Source organism: Mirounga leonina, unplaced genomic scaffold, assembly GCF_011800145.1.
Source record: "Mirounga leonina isolate KUSES-001 unplaced genomic scaffold, KU_Mleo_1.0 Mir_174, whole genome shotgun sequence".
In the NCBI taxonomy this organism is placed as follows: domain Eukaryota; kingdom Metazoa; phylum Chordata; class Mammalia; order Carnivora; family Phocidae; genus Mirounga; species Mirounga leonina.
Window position 1 is genome coordinate 70,467,122 of NW_023270451.1, and position 19,775 is coordinate 70,486,896.

A 19,775-nucleotide genomic window follows, 5' to 3' on the forward strand; every position below is an offset into this window, starting at 1 on the left:
GGACTTGTCAACCAAACACTTAGAAAGAATGGCATTTTGATGGTCTGTTCCTGCTCATCAAAGAAGTTGCTCAAATTTGTAGGATAGAGGAATGAAAGTAAGGAGGGTTTTAAATTGCAGCATTTGGCTCTGAATATGTCTATACCTATATAAAAATTCAGGAAATCAGCACTGTTAAGAAAACCTGATGTCCAGGCAGAATCATTTACGATGTGGGGGAGCTGTCCTAAAGTTCTGGTGCTGAAACATCGAACTACTGATTTTATCATTTGAAGTGCTTCCATGATATGAATTAACACTTTTTTCCTGGCTCTGAGTAGAGTTGCAGATCAACCATCCACGACCAAAATGTAAAGCTAAAAGAGTACTTGTCCCATAGCTAGAGGATGGAATTTTATGGAAGATTATGGAAGACTATTCTTTGAACCTTCCAATGTGATAAAAATGAGTAGTGCCCATTTGTATCAGGTTCTTCTTCCTTCATAGGCACACAAAAACTGAGCTCCCCAGTCCCTCTGCAGTTATGTGAAGCCAGGTGACAAATTCTGGCCAGTGAGGATGTGAGTAGAAGTGATATGTATGACTGCTGTGCCAAAGTATTTAAGATGTATAACCAACTAGCTCTCTCTTTCCTCTGCAGCAACAATGATATAGGCCATGTCTGATATAGCAGAGGCAAGATGGAATCAGCCTCTATCCTTGAGTTCCCACTTGGGAAGCATCTTCCCTAGAGAAGCCGAACCGATAGTTAATTTTGAATGAATGAGAAATAAAATGTTATGTGTTAAGTCTCTGAAATTTTGAAGCTTATCCTATTCTACCCTATCCCATCTTAATTGATACACTTGGTTACTCATTTTGGTGTCAATAAAACCTTTATGCTGTTACCAAAGACATCAAGTAAATATATAGGGAAGAAGAAAATTTTTTTCACTTGGGGAATAAAAGAAACATATCTCACAATGTCCCCCATGATGATGACTTGGATGTTGGTTTATTTGGGAAAGCTACGAAAGAAATGTTTTCAGAGGCTTATGTTTCTATTTGGCATAGAATTATATTTCTGAATTTCCTTTTAAAATGGTGAAGGAATCTATGTTGAATTTATGATGATCACAGTTTTACAATGTAGGAAGAAGCCAAGTTAACTTCAACATCACTGCCTTGAAATGATAGATGTAACCATCAAGCAAACGTCAAAGAGGATGAGAACTTACAGAGACCACAGGATTTGGTGAAGAGGCAGTCATGGGCTACCTTTTTAAGAGAGTAGTTTCATTGGAGAAACCATATGGCAAAGGGTTGAAGAAAGACTTAGACGTAAAAAAATGAAAGTAGGAGATCTAAACCAGAAACTGCAAGTATTGGTGTGAAGGAAGGATACAGGGCTGTAGTTAAAAAGAGAAAAAAACTTGAGTTTGACTGAAGGTGGGGGTGCAGGAACAGATGACAGGAAGAAATAAAAGATAAAAAATGTGGACAGAAAATCCTTTGTATATTTGAAGAGGGTAGGAGTCAGAGCACAGGTGGGAGATACTTTTTATGAAGAGAGGGAACATATGAGGGTTTGGAAACGCTTTCCTTCTGTATTTCTTATGAGTCCCTGGCATCATCACACAACTAGTTTCTACTGACTGAGAACTCCAGGAATCATCTTGAACTCCTTTATCTCCTTTACACTTCCCTCCATACTGTTATCACAAAGGCTATTTAACCTCCTGAGTATCCCTTAAACCTATACCTTTGTGAAACTTTAAATTCAGTTGGAAGTATCCTAATCACAGTTTTACCCCTTACCAGCTGGGTGACCTCAGGTAAATTACACGCCTCTCAATTTCTCATCTGTAAAATGGAAATAAAAATAACTACTTTGTAGCACTGCTGTGAAGATTAAATTAAATAAGTACCTGACACAGTGATAGCAAAAACTTCTTACTTGGCTCTTCCTAGTCCTAAAAGAATAGATTTCCCATTTTTTTATTTGTTTACTACATTGCCACCAGAATTATCTGTTTGACATTCAAGTCTGTTATGGTCCTGCCCCTGCTTAAATCATGTCAATGAATCTATTGTTTATGGACTAAAATCCAACCTCCCCATTTTAAGTATGATCTCATCCCTGTCCAACTCTACAGCTTTCACCAATCTCCCATCTCAATTTGTGTTCCAATGATATTAAATTCCTTATAGCTTCCCTTAAGACATCATAATGTTTCAAGTTTTCTTTGACTTTGCAATGTTGTCCCTTCTGCCTGGAATGTCCTTTTCCTCTCTTGTTCCCTCAGTAAACTATTCATCTTTGAAACTCAGCTCATGTGTGGCCTTCTTTGGGTCCTTATTCATCACTTGCTTCTCTATGCTACCTCTCTATAATCTAATCACTTCTATTGTCACACTTACCTCATTATATTGCATTTATGTATTTAGATGCTGGCTTTCAATATTACATGAACTCCTTGAAGGAAGGGATGTGTTTTATTTAATTCTATAACCCTCTTGCCCAGGACAGTACCTCATGCTGGGTAGGTACTTATCAAATGATTGAATGAATGAATGAATTTGCCTACCTGGAGTGATAATAATCAAGTTGTACAACAGATAGAAGTGGGTAAGATCATCCCCATAAAGTCTGCATCTTCACGGAGCAGACATCATCTGTTCTAAGTGATGTCCGTGTTTTTGGAATTATTGAAAGGAGTGGCATTGGAACCTAAAGTTAGTGGAAAATATAATACACTAAACTCATACCTGAGATTCTTTACTTCATGCCTTGGTGTTTTTGAACACATGCGTGTGTGAGTGTGCATGCACACACACGTGCATGCATGTGCGCACGCACACACACACACACATCTCCTGTCACTTTGTCTCCAGAATCATAACGCCATAGGCTATTCCAGCCTTGAGAATTGTATGCAGCTTGGCTGACTGAACTCAAACGTTTAATTTTCAATTTTTCCTTCTACCTGAGGTCTTGGTTCTTGGATATACAGAAAGCTATATTGATGAATAACAGAATCTATACTTAGTTTTCCACTGGGGTCCTCTCATGCGGCGTGGTAATGCAGGTTTAGAGGCAAAGAGGAGAGGGAAGGCAGATGACTCCTATCATCAGGGAAGCTGATGACTGTGGCTCTCTGACCAGGATCCTAGGACCTCCTGGATATGTTTCCTCTTTATAGCCATGTCTGACTATGAAGCCCTAGTGTATGTTTTCTAAATATAAAATGGGGAGAATTTTGTAATTCTAGATAGCACCTAACCATAAGGATTCAAAATAAAAAGAGACAGGTTCCAGATCTAAGAGGAAGAAAGGCATTTTAAGCAGAAATTGGAGTCTAAAAGTCCCACCTGAGGAACCTCCAGTTACAGAAAAATCCTTCATCTTCTGCATCCTCTGCAGAAGTGTGAGGCAGGCTCTAAGTTTCAGAAAACTGAAAGAAATATCTAATTAGGCCTGCCAAACCAAACTCTATAAAAATTAGGTACAGGAGACTAAAATAAACCCAGGAAATGGCTATCATTAGAAAGCAGAGTTTACCTTTTACTCTCTGAAGAACTGATTGTTGTATATGATTAAAATAATTAAGTAATGAGTGATCATTTTTATGGAATCCGGAAGGCTGCCAAGGCATGTCCTCCAGACACCAGGACCTCTAGCTGGTGCCACTGATAAGATTTCCAGTGGCTATTCCAGGGTCACTTTGAAGCTTCCTCAAGTGAAAAGGTCCATCAGAAGAAGACCTGGTCATGCTGATTATCCAGTTTTGTCTCTACCTGGGACAGGCAGTACTGGAGAGTGGCTAAGAGCATAGACTCTTGAGGTTTTAATCCTATCTTCACCCTCATAAACTGTGTTATCTTGGGGAGGTTGCTTAACCTGTCTGTGTCTCAGTTTCCTATTCTGTAAGATGGGCCCCAAACTTGCCACAGACTGGGAGAAAATATTTGCAAATCATATATCTGACAAAGGGTTTTCAGAATATACAAATAATTCTCAAAACTCAACAATAAGGAAACAAACAATCTGGTTTTTTAAGGGTAAAAGATTTGAACAGACACTTCACCAAAGGAGATATAGAGATGGCAAGTAAGCACATGAAAAGATGTTTACTATTATTAATCATTAGGAAAATGTGAATTAAAACCACAATGAGATATCCTTACATATCTATGTGATTGGCTAAAAACAAAAACAAACAAAAAACAAAAAACAAAAACAACAAGAATGAAAAACAGATGACACCAAGTGTGAATGAGGATGGGGAAATGGCTGGAATTCTCATACACTGCTGGTAAAAATGCAACATGCAGCCAGCCTGGAAGACAATAGAATAGTTTCTTATAATATGACTCAGAAATCCCACTCCTAGGTGTTTACCTAAGAGAAATGAAAACTTATGCTCAGATAAAAACCTGCAAGAGAGTGTTTATAGGAGCTTTATTTACAATCACCCAACAACAGAAATAACCCAAATATCATTCAATGGTGAATAGGTAAACTGAGGTACAATTATATCATAGATTACTGCTCAGCAGATAAAAAGGAGCAACGACATGGATGAAATTAAAAGCATTGTGTTGAGTAAAAGAAGCCAGATACAAAGATTATATATTGTATGATTCCATTTATGTGAAACTCTAGAAAAGGCAAAAACTATTGTGACAGAACAAAGGTCAGTGATTTCCAGGGGAGGGAAAAGTGGGGGAAGACCCACTGGAAAGGGGCATGAAAGAACTTTTGGGGGGGTGGAAATTATGTCAGGACCGTAGGGGTGATTGTATTGTTGTATACATTTTTTTTTCAAATTTAAGAACTACTTATTTTGAACTAACTTTAGACTTAACAAAAAAAGTTGCCCAAATAAGTACAAAGAGTTCCCATATCCCTTCACCCACGGTTCCCTAATGTTTGAGCATAGGTAACCATATTACAATTATGGAAACCAGGAAGTGAACGTTGGTACAATACAATTTGCTAAGTTCTAGGTCTTATTCTAATGTCACCAGGTCTTCTACTTAATTTCCTATTCATTCCAGGATTTCATATTCCATTTAGTTATTATATCTCCTTTGTCACCTCTAGTTTGTAACAATCCTTTCTTGTCTTCCTGACTTTGACACTTTTCATGAATACTAGTCAGTTATTTTGTAGAATGTCTTTCATTTTGGGTTTGTCTGAGATTTTCACATAATTAGAGTGAGGTTGTGCATTTTTGGCAAGAATATCACAGAAGTGATACTGTTTCCTTCTCAGGGCATCTTATCAAGGGGTTCATGATAGTGATATGTCTTCTTACCGATGATGTTAACCTTGATCACTTGGCTAAGGCAGATACTCCACTATAAAGTTACTATTTATCCCTTTGTAGTTAATAAATAACCTGGAGGAAATATTTTGAGATTGAAAATATCCCATTTTCCCTCGAACTTTTGCTCACTGATATTTGTATCCAATGGTGGCTCTTCTCTGCAACAATTATTATTGTAGTGCAATTTAAAATTTTTTTCCTCTTTGTTTCTACATTTAAATTTTTCTTTTTCTTTTTTTAGATTATTTTGCTTTGAAATAATTCTAAATTCATGGGAAATTGAAATGATAGGGATTTTAAGCAGAAATTGGAGTCTAAAAGTCCCACCTGAGGAACCACCTGAGGTACAATTATATCACAGATTACTGTTCAGCAGATAAAAAGGAGCAACAACATGGATGAATTTAAAAGCACTGTGTTGAGTAAAAGAAGCAGGTACAAAGATTATATATTGTATGATTCCATTTATGTGAAACTCTAGAAAAGGCAAAAACTATTGTGACAGAACAAAGGTCAGTGATTTCCAGGGGAGGGAGAAGTAAGGGAAGACCCACTGGAAAGGGGCATGAAAGAACACAGAGAGGATCCTATGTACCGTTCAGCCAGTTTCCCCCCAATGGTTTCATCTGACAAAACTATAATATCAAAACCAAGAAATTGACATCGGTGTAGAGTATGTATATAGTTCCATTTCGTTGTATCACAGGTGTAGATTCATGTAACCACCACTGCAATCAGGATACAGAACTATTCCCATACTACCACATAACTATACACTTAAAATTGGTGATCATATGTTAATTATACCTCAATCAAGCTGGCAAAACACAAAACACCAAAAACCCCCTCAAACTCTGTCAAGGTAACAGTAAGCAGTACGTAACTCTTAGCTTTCATTGTTGCTGTTTTCTCAAGGAGCATCTCTCTTCTGTACCAGGGGTGCTTGTAGACTAAGGTGCTCAAAACAAAGGTCAATTCAAGCAATAAGCTAGGGGCACAAGGGCACTCTCCTTTTTATTTGCACGACTCCCTGACTGTTGCTATACTGGGTAAATTAGACAAACAATTAGTCACCAGCAGCTGGACATAGCACTACTCTAGCACTGTTGGAGTTCCCCAAATTGTCTCCTGCACATCGTGTGGGCTTGCATTTGCTCCTGTCTTCTCTCTCATGGACTATCCTTCTGTTACTTGAATATGCCAAGCGCATCCTACTTCAGGGTCTGGCCACTTGCTGTTCCCACTGTCTAGAATGTTTTCTTCATAGTTATTCAGTAGCCAGCTCACATGTCATTATTCAGCAAGAGCTTCCTGAGCCTTGTAGACCAAACCTGCCTCCTTCTGCCACTTTCAGCTTCTCTCATGTGACTCCATCTTACTTTTCTTGTAGCACTTCCCACTAGAAGAAATTACCTTGGCTCTTTATTTGCTTACTTGTTCATTGTCCATTCTGATCCCCCTAGCATGAAGCTATATACATGCATGGGCATCATCTCTTTTGTCTCTTGCTGGATCTTCACTATTGCCAGTGACTGTGACCATACCCCCCAGCAGAATTTCCTGCCCACCCTACTTCTCATTGTCCTTCCTCTTCTTTTTCCTTTAACTCTCTTTATGTGCTCTCCCCATTCCAACACAGATCTATTGAGATAAAAATGAAGTACGCAGAAGCAGCCTGAGGTGACCTCTGAAATGGTTCGTTATTCACTTGACCCAGAAAACCCTGCGAAATCATGTAAATCAAGAAGTTCAAATCTTCGTGTTCACTTTAAGAACACACGTGAAACTGCCCAGGCCATTAAGGGTATGCCTATCCGAAAAGCCACCAAGTATCTGAAAGACATCACTTTACAGAAGCAAGGTGTGCCATTCCGTCGCTACAATGGTGGAGTTGGTAGGTGTGCCCAGGCCAAACAGTGGGGCTGGACATAGGGTGGGTGGCCCAAGAAGAGTGCTGAATTTTTAATGCACATGCTTAAAAATGCAGAGAGTAATGCTGAACTTAAGGGTTTAGATGTTGATTCTCTGGTCATTGAGCACACCCAGGTGAACAAAGCCCCCAAGATGCGGTGTAGAATGTACAGGGCTCATGGTCGGATTAACCCATACAAGAGCTCTCCCTGCCACATTGAGATGATCCTTACTGAAAAAGAGCAGATTGTTCCTAAACCAGAAGAGGAGGTTGCACAGAAGAAAAAGATATCCCAGAAGAAACTAAAGAAACAAAAACTTATGCCCCGGGAGTAAATTCAGAATAAATGCACACACACAAAAAAAATGAAGTACGCAGTCACACTGGAGGACTCACAGACAAATCCAGAGACTTCAGCTTACTTTGTCCCAGGCTTTGTTGCAATGACTCTCCCTTTCCTGACCCTTTTCCTTGGCTCTCTGCCTGTCCTTAATGGGTGCCTGCAGGAGGAATGCCCAGCAAGGAGGACTCCCACTAAATTTTCTCTAAGCCGTTTATTCTTGGACTGCATTTAAGCTAATAGGAAAGGCTTCACGGGAAATCTGGAGGCTTCTTGCCATCCTCGTGCTTGCCCTTTGCCTCATTTCAATCTAGTTAGCCCTGTTATTATTTTTTCTGTGGAATGGCATATATCTGTGCCATTAATTCTACATATTTCTAGGGGAAAAGGGGATTGAGAGGAAGGAAAGGCTGATTATTTATCAGGTAAAAGACATTTCTTCCCTCTCTGGACAGCCAGGTGGATTTTCCGAACTCATTTCTGCCCCTGAAATGGGGCAGCCACTTCTGAAATGAGTCCTCTGTGTTGGGGTGGGCTCTGTTTTTATGACTAGTGGGTAATAGCATTTCCTGATTTATGAATTGGCATCTGGGGTAGGGCTCGATGGATACATCATGGGGAGAACAGCCATATAAATAATCCTGTCACATAAAATTATTGTTCTCATTTTGATTTTTAAAAAATGTCCCTTTGTGCAGTGGGATTTAGGATATTTTAGTGGGAAAGCAGGAGAAGAATGAGTTATTTGGCTCCCTTTCTATATATAAGGTAAAAATGTACAAGTAGTCTCCAGAAACTGTGACTTGCTTAGAAGACCATTACCAAAACGGTTTAATTATTTGGGGGGGACCCTTGGCACTTGGCTTAAAGTCAAAGCCAAGGTCTTCACCTGAGGAAAGATGTAGATGACCAACAAAGTAAATAGCTGCAGAACATGTTAAAAGAGTTATTTTCTTTTTTTTTTTTTTTAAGATTTTGTTTTAAAGTAATCTCTACACCCAACATGAGGCTCGAACTCATAACCCTGAGATCAAGAGTTGCATGCTCTGCTGACTGAGCCAGCCAGGCGCCCCAAAAGAGTGATTTTCTATGCAGAAATATTTCTGTGGTACTCAGAACATACAATCTATTATAGAAGCATATTTTAAAGAATGGGTCCCTTACATAAATGGAATTTCTAAATCTTCTCCAGTATGCAAGATGTTGTATAGACACCATCTCTTTCCAAAGTACCAGGCTCCAGAGGACAGAGAGAGACAGAGAGAGAGAGAGAGAGAGAGAGAGAGAGAAACAGGAGTTTCTTTCCTCATTTCACTAGCCTAGACAGGAGCAGTACCAGGAATCTCGGAGTGAAAGCCAAGGGACTAGGAGGCAGGAGTCTTCTGGTGGGTGTGGCCTTGGGGAGGCGGCCAGCTGAGGCTGTTGGGCTGTCTCTAACTACTGTCTAACCAGAGGGATTTCTGTTCATTCCTCTAATTTATTTCTTTGTTTTCATGGCAGAATAAACTCCAAATTCCAGGGGTCAACTAAGTGCCTGCCACCAGCCCACACGAGGCCAAAAAAAAGCTTAGTGTCATCAGTCAATGCCAACTAGTTAATAATGACCAGCCTCTTTGCTAATGGCCCGAGGAAGGGGTCCTTGGGCCGCAAAGGCTGTAGCAGAGAGACTTGCAGGCAGCTGCATGGGGAGACTGCTTTGCAAGAAGCATTTCTGCTGGCCACTTTCAAGGGTGTATCCACCCATGCTCAGCTCTTTAGGAAGGTAGTAATTAGTTTTATTCCCTTCGGTGCACATGGCAAAGGCAGCAGGGTCTGGCATTTGGAGAACCACTGGAGTCTGCCCCTCTCATCTTGACTTGACTCAGGTTTACATTTATAACTAAGAAATATCAGGACTGTAAGGTGGTTTAGGGGTTGTGTTCAGTTCCCACAGACAGAAAAGAAATTTCCAGTGTCAGGCCTTTAGATAAGGAGAGACCACTGCAAAGAAAGGCTAATCATGACTCAGTTGGCCCTGTACCACCCAGTGTCTCTTGCAAACTGCAGGTGGTGAACACAATCACTAAATAGTAAGCTCCTCGAGGGCATAGATGTCTTGTGCATCTTTGTATGTTCCCAGAATGGGGGCTATCCACAGAGCTGCAGGAACAAAGATTTCTAGGCCTACACAGTACATTATGGTCATCTGGGCAGTCACTCCCCACTGGTGTGTGGTGGCATGCTCTGATGCCATGGACAGGCCATAAGTGTGCTACCATGTTGATCTTTTCAGCCCTTGGGGCAGCCGGGAAACTCCTGGGGAGGACGGCACTCCTGGTCCCCTCTGGCTGTGAGGGGACCTCTATCACCCCAGTGAGCTATAGAAATACATTCATTTCCAAATGAATCTTAATGAAATAACAGGTTAGAATGAACTGATGGTCCACAAATGGGAAAACCAAGACTCAGAAGTCAAGACCTTGTGAGTCAAGAACTTGATTCCAGGTAGCCTTACTCTGTGTCCAATGCCTTATCCCCTACCCCACAGCTGCCACACTAAACTGTCAACAAATAACTGTGGAAGCCAAATTGTTGAAATTGAGAAATCACTTGAATAAAAACCAGCAGAAGGCCAGATGATGTCATTAGCACTGCTTGAAAGGTGAGCTGGATGTCCAAACTTATGTAAACTTATTGCCAGTACATGCAAGAGGTTATTCCTAGACCAATGGCTCTCCCTTTGACCATGACTCATGGCAAGAGATGCTTTACATTGCAACCCAGGGCACATATGCATGCACATATATAGTTTCACAAATAGTACTTATCCTTACTGTGCTTGATGGACACTGTTCTGTTCGATTTTATTCTATTCCATTAAAAAAAAATTCTGGTCATGACCCTTTAAATTGATTTCGTGACCCACTAAATTGATTTCTCGACCCACTAGTGTGTCATGACCTGCAGTTTGAAAAACACAGGCCTGACTCCATTCCAGCTTTCTCTCCCTCCTCAGAGACCAGGAAAATGGAAGGTGAATGTGGAGAAGAGTAAGACAAGAGACAGATAAAAAATAAGGAGGAAGGTGAGAGGAATACCAAAAAAAAAAAAAAAAAAAAAAAAAGGAGAAAGGAGAGAATGGGACAAAGGAAGAATGAATGGGAAATGGGAGACATAATGAGCAAAGGCTAACTCTAGACTGGCAGATTTATGCCTATTAAAACAGTTCTCAAGATCCACAGTCATTTTGGCCTTACTTATTACAAAAATATTCCCTGCCAGCTTGTATGGCCACAGCCATGATCATGCTATCTGCTTGTTTAGAGATTGTCTTAACTGTCAGCACCACCTCAAATTCTTCACAGTTCCTCCCAGAGAGAATGTTCTGTCTGCTGCTCAGGGATCTGGGCTTTTAAAAAATCTCAGAGACGTTGGGTAAATTACTCAAAGATAAAGAAACTGACCATACTGTCTCCACACACACGGATGAACCAATGTACAATGGGCGCTGTGGACTTCTGGGCTGGGTCTTTTTTTTTAAACTTTTTATTTTATTTTTTTAAGATTTTATTTATTTATTTGAGAGAGAGAATGAGAGAGAGAGAGAGCATGAGAGGGAGGAGGGTCAGAGGGAGAAGCAGACTCCCCGCTGAGCAGGGAGCCCGATGCGGGACTCGATCCAGGGACTCCAGGATCATGACCTGAGCCGAAGGCAGTCGCTTAACCAACTGAGCCACCCAGGTGCCCTGGGCTGGGTCTTAACAACAGACTCTTGGATACAGAGGAGATAGTTGTAAAGGTGATAGGAAAGTGAAGATTGGAGATTGAATGAGATTAACTTATGAAGCTTCTGTAAATTTACATACTCCGATAGCCAGTGGGTGTCTAAAGAGTACTGATGATTGCACACCTCCTAGTACAAACTTTTTGAGCATGCACCTATAATACACATATTTGTTTATAAAGACTATATATGCTCTATTTATTAATATCATTGCATTATCAACTACACACAAATTTAGGCAATAAAGACATGAGATAAAGATAAAATAGCATTTTAATGTTTATTATATTTTATTCATGAATGATACAAAACATTTTACGACCTCCAAGAAAATTATTATTAAAAATGGTGGGACTGATATGTTAGAATTGGCTTCGTTATTTGTGAAAGTCTTTGTTGAGCACTTAGTGATATGGGGTTCTGAGGTCAAGGGTTCAAGCTTTCATGGCTGTCATGATGAAAAAAGACACCTCACATAGACACAGAAATGCAGAAAGAGCATTGTTGGCTATATTGACTAAATCAACATACTTCTCTTCAGTTTCATGCACAAATTATGTGAAGATTGTTGTTGAAATTCAGCTGGCAGATTTCCATCTTCTCTGATGTCAATCAGCTATTTTTTCAACTAATCGGAAGCTGCTGAATTTTTTTTTTCAAAGATTTTATTTATTTACTTGACAGAGTGAGACACAGCGAGAGAGGGAACACAAACGGGGCAAGTGGGAGAGGAAGAAGCAGGCTCCCCACTGAGCAGGGAGCCCGACGCGGGACTCAATCCCAGGACCCCGGGATCACGACCCGAGCCGAAAGCAGACGCTTAACTGACTGAGCCACCCAGGTGCCCCTAGGTGCTGAATTTTTATATATTTCTTAAAAACGGGTCAAAACTCTCTGAAACTCTTCCTTTGGAAGATTTTTCGGCAAGTAGAAGATTCCGTTTCCAAGTTTTAAAAGTTTTTAGATAGAAATTTGTAAAGTGTCATACCTACTCATTATCAACAACAAAATCACATAAAGATGAAAATATTTCCAAACATTCTTTTTTTTTCTTTCAAAATGGTCTTCCCACGCTATAAATTCTTTCTAAAAGTGGTTACTTCCTAACTCTTTGTTAACGTATTACCTTTATATTTAGGGGGCAGATGAAGTGTTTAATTTTTTAAAGTTATCAGCAAAGTGACATACTTCTGACAGCTGCTTGCCAGACCTGAAAAAAATCAGCAAATGTGGAACATTTTGGTTCTTTTAAAAGAAAAATGTTTAATTATGTTTCCATAACTAACAAACCTCTGGGTTGTATAAAAAGTGTTCATGGTTACTTCCATCTCAAATTGTAAAGATTCTATTTCCAGGATTGTTTTTACAATATTGATATCTGTTGCACATAAACTGCAAACTTGTTGTAATATATTGAAACTGAATCCACCAGTAAGAATACCGGTATCACCATGGGAGATAGGGAGCTCCCATGTACCTCCATGTCTTTCTGACACAAGGATGCTTGACATACAGACCAAGGCAGGGAAACAGTAACCAGTATCGACTGTATATTAAATATGAGCAAAGCCTAATTTCTTGTTTTAATTAGAAAAAAAAAGTGTCTTCCTTTGTCCCTTCGGATCATTCTCTGTACTTTTAGCATCAAAGTGCACTTTAATACCACTACACTAGACAAGCAAAAAGGGTGCTCAATGTTTTAGAGTTTGTGGTTTTAGGTCTTGGGTGTTCTGGAGCAAAACAATGATAAATAAATACATTGCCTCCTCTAAATGATGTGAATTAGGGATATCGGGTTATCAACATTTATTTAATTGATGAAAATCGAGTAATAAATATTTAAAAATAAACAATGGTCCCTCAATTAAGAACCATCTGAGCAGATGTAAAATGATAGGATACATTAATTCTGTTAATCCCAAATGTATAACTTTGAATGGTAACAGTAGGTAAGAGGCAGGATTTTAATAATTTTAATAAAATTGGTGGCTTTCAGAGAAGGACAATGATTAAGGTTGGGGCAAAGTTCAGAGCTGAAGAGGGGCCCAGGCACCTAGGATAGAGGAGGGAATTCAAGTGAGTGCCGGCAAGCCAGAGGTCAGGGAGCTGCAAGGGAGGAACAGCAGTCTGAGGTCCAGGTGTAACCTTGAGACTCAGATCCAAAGAACCCTCCTTTTCCTGACCTCAGGAGAGTTGAGACAGAGAATTCAGCCTGTGCCTAGAGATGAACCAGCACCAAAGAAGAGAGACCAGGGTCAGGCTAGAGCCAGGGAGACCACCAGTGAGCAGGGAGAGGAAACCAGGAGAACTGGGAAAGATCAAAGCGAAGTCTTTTCCAGTGAAGGAGCCATACTCCACCAACCATTTTGGGTGCTCCTGGTAAAGTGAATTTTGTGATCACATGGGCTGGGAGACACTACCTCCCACCCCCAGCTAGAAGACTTCTAATACTCATCAGCATATCAAATGTTCGAAGATACCTGCTTAACTCAGATTTCTCCAAATGTATTTGACCAAAGAAAACTTAAAAAAAAAAAAAATGTCCTGCCAAACTTTGGTTCTGAGAATAAAATTTGGGGAATCCTGGACTGATTGATGTTTAAAGGCATAATGAGGCAAAGGGACAGGTGGGAGGCGTCGTTCACACGTCATGCTTCATGTGTGTATTGCTTGTGACCTGAGACACCCTCACCTTAATGAGAGTACTATTTCTCTCCAAGCCTTGTGGACGGAAGTGGCCTCAGGGCAGTAGGACTTTCCCTCGAGGGGCCTCTCCTCTCACCCTGCAGGTACACTCTGGTGTGAGCGGTGACTCCTGCCAGAGGCAGTGTCTCGAGGAAGTGATCTGGGCACAGTCAACGACCACCGCTCCAGCCAAGAGGCCCTTGACACCCGTGGACTCAGGCTGTGGGGCGGCAGAGATTGGGAGGGGAGCTGTGGCCAATGGAGACCACCTGCTCTGCTCTCTGCCGCCCTGGCCACCCAGCACCAGGGGCCTGACATGCCTCAGAGGAGACATAAGTGAGTTTATGAATGATGGGAGGAAAAATCGGATGGGTGAAATTTTAAAAAATAAAATGCAGACCCCATTCTACTAGACCAGCATACTGAAAACAATAAAGAGGAAAGCTAAGATTTATTGAGCCCTCATTTTGTGCCAGGGACTGCGCTAGAAATTTTATGTACACTTTCTAATTTACTCATTGTAACCTCCCAGGCAGTGGGCACTAGTAAGTGTTCCTGTTGAGAAACTGAACGTACCCAGAGATTAAATAACTCGCCCAACGTCCTACAGGTAGAAAGTGGCAGAGCTAGGACCAAAAAGAGGGCTGGTGTTTTCAGCTCCTGCTCTGAACCACCTTCAAGTCATCCAGCAGGGAACCAGATAACCTTCAGTACCTGCTTGGAATCCTTTTTAAGGAGGACATCCTTATTTCTGTGCTTGCTCCTCCAGTCCTTCGCTGTTGTGCATAACTTCAAATAAATACCCAGATAGTCTCCCCCTCAACCATTAGGCATTTCCTTGAAACGACGGCATTGTCTTTGAGTCACTTTCAGATTCCTGTCTCCATTGTCCATGCAAAATATCTGAAAGGCACTTAAGGGACTCGGATCAGATATAATTTTGCCATTTGTAATTTTTCCTTTTATGCCTATATTGCATTTGGTGAAGTCATGTGGCATCACTAATGCCAACTAGTCATCTTGAACAATGGCACAAATTAACATGCATCTATTTACTTTTGAAACTGTCTCATCAATATTCCAACTGAGTACACAGTTCACTTAAGTATCCGATATTCCCAGCCTCTCTTTCTGCAGAACTCAAGCACTAGTCAATCAGTCTCACCGAACTGAACCACTTCCATTCAGGTGCCGTCCCTAGAGGATGGGGGAGTGGGCTAGGATGCTGGGAGTCAACCTCCGTCCACACCCGCCCTAGGTAAGAGGAGATGGGAGCTGAGTGGTACCCGCAGAATTGAGAACCGTCTTGGGAAACACCCCAAGAGCTCTGGTCTCTAGACCAGAGTCCCCATGATACCCACCGAAATGCACGAGGAGACTGCGCTCTTCAGGCTGACATCCTGTCCTCCGCCCTACCCTCCCAGCACTAAAGGAGGGTGGATGTCCAGGGTAATCCTCACAGCAGGAACACTTTTGTTTCAGTGCCCTATAGGCTGAAGTCTGCTCCCAGCTCCAGGCTCCCAGAGGCTCCCAGAACAGCGCCTTCCTTCTGCTCTTTTCGATTCTGTGCGGTGCCTACTCCTGTGCTAGGAGGGCATGCAGTGGGCACTTGCTAAAACACACATGGTGGGAGGAAGGACCTGGAAGGGGGCAGAGGTGCAGCAGCCCCTGGCCCTGTTTGCCCACGCTGTTAGAGTCTCCTCACATGCTGCTAAGAGGAATATTACAGGTAGTTGTCTTTAAAATGGCACTTCGAGTGCCCCGATGGTCTCCGGACGCAGGCACCGAGTGGAGAGATGTGACTGTCAGGGCAATTGCCGGAGATAGATGCTTAATGGAGCTCAAGATTAGGAGCTGCCAAGGCTTTCCCCTAATCACCTGCCCCTTGCATCTCCCAGTCCTTCCTCCTGCACCACCCCCTGCTGCCCTACATTTATATACTAGCTCTTCTGGTGTTCAGGGCAGAGCGCAGGGAAACCAGCCATTCCCTGTCTGCCCTAGGAGTCCTGATGGATGAGGAGCCAAAGTGAGTTCAGGTGCCCGGTCTGTGATAACCTCAAGTCCAGTGGGGCTCGACTTAAGCAAACTAAAATTCCTTCCCCCCAGCGGAAGTAGAGTACAGAAGAGAATCCACCCAGCCCCACAGAGGCTGAACAGCCCTATTGACTGGGATGGGGGAGGGGGGGACAACGGGCTCCTAGCTCTTCAGTCTCCTGGAGGGCAGCACCAGCAGGTATAAAGGGAATGCTCGACCTTAGTATCATCCGAGGGACTTCAAAATGGACAGGGGGTGTGTGTGCCAGGCTATCCTGGGGAGCTGGTGAGCAGAGCTGAACTGGCCTTCAGCTACCAAATTGGTAATAATAATGATGATAATGATGGAGATAACTCCCACAACTTGCTGAAAGCCTACTACATGCTAGGCCCTTTACAAGTCTCACCTTTCATCCTAAAAGCCCCAAAAGGTGGTTATTATCATTTGCATTTTACACACGAAGAAACTGAAGTGCGACCCGCATGAGCAATTTGGTCCAGTGGCCCAGTGGTGAGTGTGCAAAGGGCCTGGATGAAAACCCAAGTTCATGGCCTATTTGTGACCACCCTGTGGGCTCCCTCCTGCACACATTTCTGCCTTCTGGTCACCCCATCTGAGAAATGTCAGGCCACTGTCATTTTTCCTCTCGGGGAGGTGACTGGACTCAATCATGTTCAGGTGTTCGAGATGTTATGCCTACGTGAGTGACCACTTGGAAACATGCCTGTTGGAAAAGGAGGGGTCCCCTTGCCTACTCTCTCTATGGGATGGGTTGACTGTGTCTGGGGCCCCATGTACCCTAAGAGGCTCTAGAATAGATGTTGCAGGCCCAACCTGCACCAGGCTGGAACTAAGGCAGAATAAGCCAAGGCACCTCCTCTCTGGGGCCGCAGGGTGGTTCTGAGTTCCTACAGTCACCCCCACTGCCCCATTCAGCCCTCACCCTCAGTGAGCCCTTTTGTCTCCTTAGGCTCATTTTGAAGCCTAAGGAGTCAGGTGTATAACTTTCCTGCTGACAAGACCAGAAGATAAAGAGCTTCTCTTGCCCCCACAGAGAGCTCCATGTCCCTCAGGGGAAGACGGACTGCAGAAGACATAACAGGAGGAGCAGAGCTGGATTCTAACTTGGTTCTCTGGCCAACGTGCTGTGTGACACTGGACAAGCCATTCACTTCTCTGGGCTTTGGTTTGCCCCTCAGTCCTACAGGGAAAAGGCTGCAGGAGAGAAGGGGATGCAAGAAGCCTTGAGGATTTTTCCAGTTCTGGGGTTTCATGATGATAAGGGGAAGCCAGGCTCCCAGCACCTGGGGAATGTAGGAAGCTGGGGAAGGAAGTCATTTCCCCTGTCTGGGTCCCTCCGGTTCTGCGACAGTAAAATGGAGATGCTCTGCCTTTATAGAGAAGGAAATGAGAAGTGGGAGCATCTCAGTAAGGGCACACTGGAACCTTCCGGATCAGCTCCAGACAAATGGGAAGGGCTTCTGTCTGAGTGACATTGGGTGAAACACTGCAACAGCCTTCCTCCTTTTTTCAAGTGCCCAAGGTGGTTCCGTTTCCTGTCACTCACTCTCAGGTCCCTGCTTCAAGTTCCTTCTCCCAGGAGCTATCAGAACGGCCCGGGCTGAGAGCCGGGAGCAAATGTCCAAATGGGCTTGTCACAGTGTCAGCCATCCGGACACAAACGACAGCATACAGCTCTGTCCCCTGCAGGGGCAGGAAGAACAATGCCAGACAGCCGTGTCACTGCAGACGGACCTCTCGAGAGACCTGCCCTGGAACCGGCACTCAGAGAGTCAGAATCATTCTTACGGGAGCCCAGTGGGGGCAGGAACCATCTCCACGGCTTCATCATATGTGGGATGGGGGTGTGCAGACGCCCGAGATTGCCAGACTTCACATCGGCTGCCCTCAGAACCTCCCTGGGAGGCAGGCTGGGGATGGGAGGGACACTGAGGCACGAGGAAGCAGTAATGGCCCCTCATCGCAAGGTGGTCCCAGCAGAGGCACCGTGCAGTTCGGAGTTCCAGCCCCAAGCCACTGTCTTGGACCACAGTACCACCTTCCCTTTGAACCGAGCTTCCCCCATGCAAGTCTCAACATGGTAAAAATCCCAGTCACAAAGGGACTCTCTCACCAGTTTCATCCCAACAGGCACACTTGACCAGCTCTGCTTCACAACCCCGAGCACAGAGCTTGAAAAGAAATATGGAGAACAGGGAAGGGGATAGGTCAACAGGCCTCCATTCACCCCCTTTTACACCTATACCTCTCTGGGGAAGACTTCTCTGACCACTGTTTAAAATGGCAACTCTTTTGCTTTGACTAGGTCTTCAGATCCCACTTATCCAGCTCCATTTCCTTTTGCCCTGAAACCTACTACGTGATTTATCAGGGATGTTGGTTGCTTCTTTGCTGTGTCCTCTTGCGAAAACCACAAGCCCCTACAGTCAAGGTTTTTATATGTTTCTTGACTGTTGTGTCCCCAGTGTCTAGGCCAGCGCCTGGCACCTGGTAGATGCTTAGTGGCTATTTGTTGAGTGAATGAATGAATCGGTCCTGGGTAGTATGTTACAAATCAAGATGGCCCTTTGCTACTTGACCACTGGATTATGCGGATGGAGCCAAGTGGAGCTGCCCCAGTTGGCTCTGCCTTCCGAGTAACTCCAAGTGCAGGTGGACCCACCTCCAGACCTACCTCCTCGGCCCCCACAGGCATCTTGTCCTGGATCACAGCTAGGACCTGAGTGTCACCAGCTCATGTGAGTGTCCCCTGGAAGCAGACGCACTGTCAACAGGAGCCAGTCAAACAAAGAAGCCATGAAGGATGGCTTTGGCCCAGACACAATGCAAGGGCATCTCCAAAGCAGAAACAGGTGTTTGAGGCCTCTGGCTTTCGGGCAGGGGAGGGCTGCTGTGTGAGATGGCTGAGAGGCTGAATCTGCCACTTGCTCTGGGGCCTATCAGAGAGGCTTGCCTTGTGTGGGGGATGCTGCTTCTTCCCCGGTGGGGGGCTGCTCCAGGGCACCTGAGGACAGCCCAGCTCTGCCACCTCATCTCCTCATTCATCTGCCTTGCTGACATTTTTTCTCACTTGCCTCCCATTGCTTTGGCAGGTTTTTATCACAGCAGCTTCAGTGTGTATAGACATTCCCTTGGGAGCATCAGCGTCATAGTAAATGCACATCATATACATACACACAGATATGTACAAAGCAGGATGGAGGCTGATGGGAGACATACAGGCAGGGGCAGACACAGGAGGAGGCATGCATGTGTGTGCATGCACACACACGAACACACACACACATGCACGCACACACACATCCTACAGAGATACCCAGCGGTACCCTCACTCCGACACACCAAGGAGAAGCATATATGGAGAGTGAAAGCCTCGCTGGGTGAGACATAAAGAGGAACTCACATATTCCTAATAGCAGAAATAATACCCTGGCTTGGAATTATTCAATTTGCAAATAATCGTAATAGGTTGGAGGTTCCCTCACTTCTAGATGCTGAGCCAAGCACTTTCTACAGACATTATCTCATTTGTCTTCATCAGTGCCCTGGGAGAGCAATGCCATTTACTACATTCCCATTTCACAGATCACAAACTGAGGTGTGGCCTCTCCCAGTGCATCACCTATCACCTTCCATTCCCTGTTCCAAGACACCAAGTCATGGTCGCACCCCATGGCCTCTGAGCTAGCTGTTGCTTCTGCCTGGTT

The 19,775-nt window shown here is 43.5% G+C and overlaps 1 protein-coding gene and 1 pseudogene across 1 annotated transcript in view; one reads left to right on the forward strand and one right to left on the reverse strand.

Annotated features, from left to right (window-relative positions):
• Positions 1-19,775, reverse strand: part of PLXNA4 (plexin A4) — a 421,883-nt gene that overhangs the window by 130,243 nt on the left and 271,865 nt on the right. The window lies entirely within an intron of this gene.
• On the forward strand, positions 7,005-7,575 carry LOC118021103 (annotated as a pseudogene).